This window comes from Melozone crissalis, unplaced genomic scaffold, assembly GCF_028551555.1.
Source record: "Melozone crissalis strain CALT ecotype California unplaced genomic scaffold, PUWL_Pcris_2 ptg000005l_1, whole genome shotgun sequence".
NCBI lineage: Eukaryota > Metazoa > Chordata > Aves > Passeriformes > Passerellidae > Melozone > Melozone crissalis.
In genome coordinates, this window is record NW_026535783.1 from 40,189,748 (window position 1) to 40,196,019 (window position 6,272).

Below are 6,272 nucleotides of genomic sequence, written 5' to 3' on the forward strand. Positions count from 1 at the left end.
AATTTTCTTCTGCTTTGTTGTCAGTGCAGTCCAGCCTCCTCATGTGGGAAGAAGAGGTCTTGACCTTTTCATTATGTACTATCTCCTTAATCTATGGAAAAACCATGGAAAATCTCAGTAGAAAATGTTATGACAGCCTTGAGAACCTGGGTCTTCATTTTGTCTTGGTAATGGTAAGCTGCTCTTGCTTGTTCCCTCCTCTTGCACAGTGTTTAACCACATGCAAATATGTGCAAACTGTTGTACAAATTCATGTGCCTTTTGGGCTAAACCTTTGCTATGATCAGAATAAACTGAGGCATAAAATATATTCTAAGTCCTCTCTTCAAAATAACTGACAAGAAGAAAAAGAAACAGCTGTGTGCCTCAGCAGCAGATGGGTATGCTTGGATGTTGCCTAAATGAAATTACATTTATTGTGCTTGTTTTTAAAATGGGCCCATCAAAGTGTTGATACTAGTTCTAAATTCTTAAATTTTGCATGTTAGAGATTAGTCTTGTCCTGTGTCACTGTCAAAAGTGCCAAGAAAAGAAATTTATCTCTGCTATTTATTACTGCATGAAGCTATACTGAGCTACAATTGCAACAGGGCTGGAAAGCCCAAGTTGGTTGTCATAGCCCTAATTTCTGCTCTAGAAGATGAAAGAGAATGAATTATATTATCTTTTTCTTCACTGCATAAAGCAAGGGAAAATAGATATATTATCCTTGAAAATATGGCAATTGCAATGTGGAACGTTTTATTTTTTCTGGTTAAGCCAAACACAATACCATGTATGTAATACCAATAAATTAAAAAATCCATGTAAAAATAGGGTAGTGTTTTCTCTCTCAGGGTGAATTTAGAGTTCCTATCACAGGCATGATTGAAATGCTTTCCTTGACCATAGTTCAGTGCAGCATTGCTATCTCTAAATTTTGACTGATTAAGCCATAGAACACAAGAAGGAAGTGTCGGAAGGAAGTGTCGGAAGGAAGTGTCGGAAGGAAGGAAGTGTCGGAAGGAAGTGTCGGAAGGAAGTGTTGGAAGGAAGGAAGGAAGGGAGGAAGGGAGGAAGGAAGGAAGGAAGGAAGGAAGGAAGGAAGGAAGGAAGGAAGGAAGGAAGGAAGTGTCGGAAGGAAAGAAGGAAGGAAGTGTTGGAAGGAAGGAAGTGTCGGAAGGAAGTGTCGGAAGTGTCGGAAGTGTCGGAAGGAAGTGTCGGAAGGAAGGAAGGAAGGAAGGAAGGAAGTGTCGGAAGGAAGGAAGGAAGTGTCAGAAGTGTCGGAAGTGTCGGAAGGAAGGAAGGAAGGAAGGAAGGAAGGAAGGAAGGAAGGAAGGAAGGAAGTGTCGGAAGTGTCGGAAGTGTCGGAAGGAAGGAAGGAAGGAAGGAAGGAAGGAAGGAAGGAAGGAAGGAACTCATGACAATTTTTACATCACTTCCATGAGATCCTATTGACATAGTGTAGTTCAAGAAATAAGCCACAGTTGGAAATCCCTTTGCTTCATTATGTGGATTTCTAGGTATTTCTCCAATAGGAAAAGGAAGATGACTCTTTGTAATCCATGTAGGATACTTTACCCACATCCTTTCAGGAATGGGGATGCTGAAACAGATTTGTCTTGAGGAGCCATTAAACTAGTTACTCTGGAAGAGATTACAGACCTATTTGAAGGCTGCTGGTGTACCTGAATCCTTAGTAACAATCCTTTCAGTGTCATCTTTTCTCGTTGTCTCAAACACGGGGCTATATCAGTTTAGGGTCTATGTAACAGAGAAAACACATGGGCACTTTCCTGAACAAGCGGCAAAACCATCTCATGTCCTTGGAGGCTGAAGTGGTAGAGCCATGATCAGGCAAATAAGTCAGGCTCAAGAAGCAACAACTGGTGGACAAAGAGACCTGGTCATGATATGAGCAGATCTGTGATAGAAAGAATTGAACTGAAGTTTAGCAATTTCTTTTTGTTTCATTGCTGATGAAAAAGCTTTTTGTCCGTTTTAAATCACCTGGGGAAAATTGTCAACCACCAAACCACAGACCAGAATAACTATTCCAACAAAAACAATAAAAAAGATTTTTCCTTCTGTAAGTTTTCTGTTACAGATTTTGCAAAAAATGACTGCTAACTAACAACCAGAGGACATCTCTGTCACTAGCTTGCAAAGCTAATCCCAACACATACAGAACAGTTTAGGATGGAAGGGATCTCTGAATATCATCAAGACCATCACACCATGGTCAGAACAAGCTTGACCACTGCAGATTGCTTGGGTCATGGTCCAGTCAGGGTTTTAGAATTTCCAGGGGTGGAGACTTCACAACCTCACTGGGCATCCTAGTCCAGTGCATGACCAACCTCATCACAACCAAGGGTTTTCTGGTGTTTCGGTAGTTATTTCCCAAAATTCAGTTTGTGTCCATTGTCTGGTGGTCTTTAACTGGGCATCACTGAGAGGTCTGTCTCAGTCTTCTTTACACCTTTCTATCAGATAATTATACACCTGCCTCTCAGCTTGCTCTTCCCCAGACCTTATAGCCACAGCTCTCTCAGCCTCTGCTTGTATAAGAGATGCTCTGGTTCCTTAACCCTTTTCCTGGCCCTTACTCTGTTTTCTCCATTATGTCCATGCAACCCTTTTTGCGCAGAGAGCAGAACTTGTCTAGCACAAAGATGTGTCTCAGCAGCGCTGAGCAGAAGGTAAGGATCACTTCCCTGCACCTCCTGGTGCTTTCCAAGTGGAGCACAAGAGGCTGTTGGCCTTCTTTGCTGCAAGAGCACATTGCTGAGTCAGCCAAATGCTGCCCACGAGGACTCTTCAGGACTTCCTCTGAAAAGCTACTTTCCAGTCAGTCAACTTCTAGGCATGTGCTGGTGGATAGGCTGACTTCTCTCCAGATTCAGGGCTTGACACTTCCTTTTGTCAGTCTTCATGAGATTTCAGTCATCCCATTTCTTCAGTCCAAGTACTTCTGGATGGCTGAACAACCCAGCTGGTCTAGCAACCACCCGTCCCAGTTTTGTGTCACCTGGAAACTCTGTATAGTCTTTCTGGACATGCATGGGGGAATGAAATCTTACTGGCCCTGGGATACACCCATGGGGCACATTGCTGCCCTGCAGCTGGACTTTATGCTACTGAACACAACTCTTTAAGCCTGGCAGTTAAGCCAGTTTTCATATCGGCTCGCTGTCCATTTATCTGACTTCAGCTTCAGTAGTTATAAGAGACTGTTTCAAAAGTGCTGCCAAAGTCAACAGTAAAACAAGATGTACTGATGTCCCACATCCACTGAGACTCACCGCTTAGACAGCCACCTCATAAAAGGCTAAGTGTGGCTTTGCCTTCCTAATGCTGGTCTTTACTGCATTACAAAGAAACATCTTCAAATCTTTGTAGAACTCCCTGAAGTCAGTTATTATCTGCGAAAGCAGACTGGCAACCAGTTATCTAGAGTACAGAAAAAAGAAGAATTATTAGAATTATTTGCTTCAGGACACATGAAAGGTCAGTGGCAGAAAAGGAACCAGAACACAGGTTTCATGACCAAGATTTTTTCAGTGCCATCTTTACTACTTCTCAAAACCAAAGAAATGAAGGAGACTTGCCATATAAAAGAAAAAACCAAGCCAAAACCAAACCAAAACCAAGATCCAAAACCTACAGATCCTGGAAACATTGACCTCAAGTATTTTGCATTTAAAATAGTTACAGAAGCTTGTTATTCCCTTCTTCTTTTTCAGTGCCTCAAAAACAGAGAAACTCATTGTACTGGTAAGCATTCCTTTTCTGTCTCCATGTTTTTATGTACCACAAAGTATTGTCCTGAAGTACCAATTTTGTATTCAGCCACTGAATGCTTGAAAGATTATGATTTTGAGTCTTTGACAATATATGGGTTCCTTTCTTTTCATCTGCAGCCACTAGTGTTCTACCTCTCAGCAGACCTGCTGCAGCCACATGCAGCAAAGGCAGAGCCCCCACATTGTGCCAGTCTCACACAGAGCACATACACATGGAATTAGGTAAATGCAAACTCTATATTAATGAATATAATGGAAATGTGTTGTGAAGAATGTAAGAATAATGCTTTAAAAAAGGCAATTTCTAAGATTTCTCAAACAACATGTCTGAGATAATGTTGCTGGGAAATAAGAGGCATGTCTTAGGTAAAATAAACAAATAAAAAAATCCCCCAACCAATCAAACAAAAACACATAAAAAATACAAAACAACAACAACAACAAAAAAAAACAGATAAGAAATTTATAGTCTCAACATTTCAATTGTAGATGATTGGGATATTACCAGCTGGGACAGAGCAAGCCCAGATGTCTGGACATTCTGGGGAATAAGATCTGGCAAAGCAGCCCTGGGGAAAGGGACCTGGGGGTCCTGGCAAGTTGAACATGGGTCAGCAGTGCCCTGGCAGCCAGGAGGGCCAACCCTGTCCTGGGGTGCATCAGGCACAGCATCACAGCTGGGCAAGGGAGGGGATTGTCCTGCCCTTCTCTGAGCTGGGGCAGCCTCACCTCCCGTGCTGGGGGCTGGTTTGGATGCTGCAATATTAAAAAAGTAGTAAAGTATCAGACTGTGTTCAAAGGACAGCCATGAGGATGGTGAAGAGCTTTGAGGGGAAGGTGTATGAGGAGTGGCTGAGGTCACTTGGTCTGCTCAGCCTGGGGAAGAGGAGACTGAGGGGAGGCATCACTGCAATTACAATTTCCTCTCCTTCCGTGAGAGGAAGAGGAGGGGCAGGCACTGATCTCTTTGGGGTGACAGTGACAGCATCTGAGGGAATGGCCTGAAGTTGGGTTGGGGGTGGTTAGGCTGTGTATCAGGCAAAGGCTCTTCCCATAGTGGGTGGGTGAGCACTGGAACAGGTTTCCCAGGGCAGTGGTCACAGCACCAACCTGACAGAGTTCAATAAGTGTTTGGACAACATGCATGGTGTGACTCTTGGGTGGTCCTGTGAAGGACCAGAAGCTGGACTTTGATTATACTTATGAGTCCCATCCAACTCAGCATATTTTATAGTTCTATGATTTTATGAACTAAGAAAGAGAGCAGAAATATTAACAATAGAAAATAATGTTTCTAGAAGAAGATAGATGTTCTTAAAATCAATGTAAACTGCTGAATACTTGAGTGCTTGCAGATTTTTCACTGCATTTTGTCCAGACAGTAAAAGATAATTTGATTGTGACTTCCCTACACCTTTAGCAGGCCAATACTCTGCATTGGATCTTCAGTGATATTAAATATTCAAAGCAGCATTTGTGTTTCTAACCTTGTTTTATAGCACAGCACAATGACTGCTTAGTGGAAGACATGCTGTTGTTGCCTACCGAACAGGCAGCCTGTAGTTCTGCTCCATCACTGGAAATGTTAGAAGCTCTGAGTATGAATCAGAAAGAGAAAAGAAAGCCAACAATGACAGCCACCCCCTGCCATGAGCAGGCCTTGTGACCCTCCGTGTGCAGTTAGCTTTTATTCTAGGGAGCCTGGGGCAAGAATGGTTCAGATGCTGTGGACTCCCTGCCTTCTGGTGGGGGAACAGGTAAGAGAGAGTTTAAAAGTGATTTTGGCAGCCTTTGGAAAACTACACTGAGCAGCAGCCCTTCCACCCTGTGATATGAGAGTACGTTTTTAAACACAGCTCTCTGCACTGATGTCTTTGCAAGCCAAATGTTGCCTTATCTGATCCTTCTGATCCTGAAAGAAAAAAGATAACACTTCACATTTTGTTTTCACTTTTTCCCTTCCTCTCATCACACTCACAACAGTCTGTTGCCTATAAAGGCTACTACAAAGCCATGAAACACTAGCAAGGGCATGCACCCTGTGTTGGCTGTAATGTGTTATTGCTGTAGCTGTCTGAAATTGTAAAGTGGAGGCAGGGACCATCAGGCCAGGACACTGCAAAAGGATCTGAGGTGTGGAAACAATCCCCATGACTTTCACTGCACACAAGTTCTGCATCATCTGCAGAATCAGCTGTAATTCTAAAACCGAGCTTGAAGCTCTGAGCACTTACTGTGGTTTGGTTCTGCTGTCTCAGTTTGGTTCTGCTCTCAGGAGCACAGGCTGATTAAAAAAAAAAAAAAAAAGCGTGGGCTAGCTGAAAAAGGAGCTTGCCAGAATCTTTCTCAAACTCAAGAGACAAAGTAGTCCAAAGAGTTGGGGAGATCCTTACAAATGACTTGCTGGCATGGCTGAGTTGCATCAGAGATTAAATCAGAGATCAGTAATAACCTCCACTTCGTAGGTCTCTGAATCTTGCCCTAGAC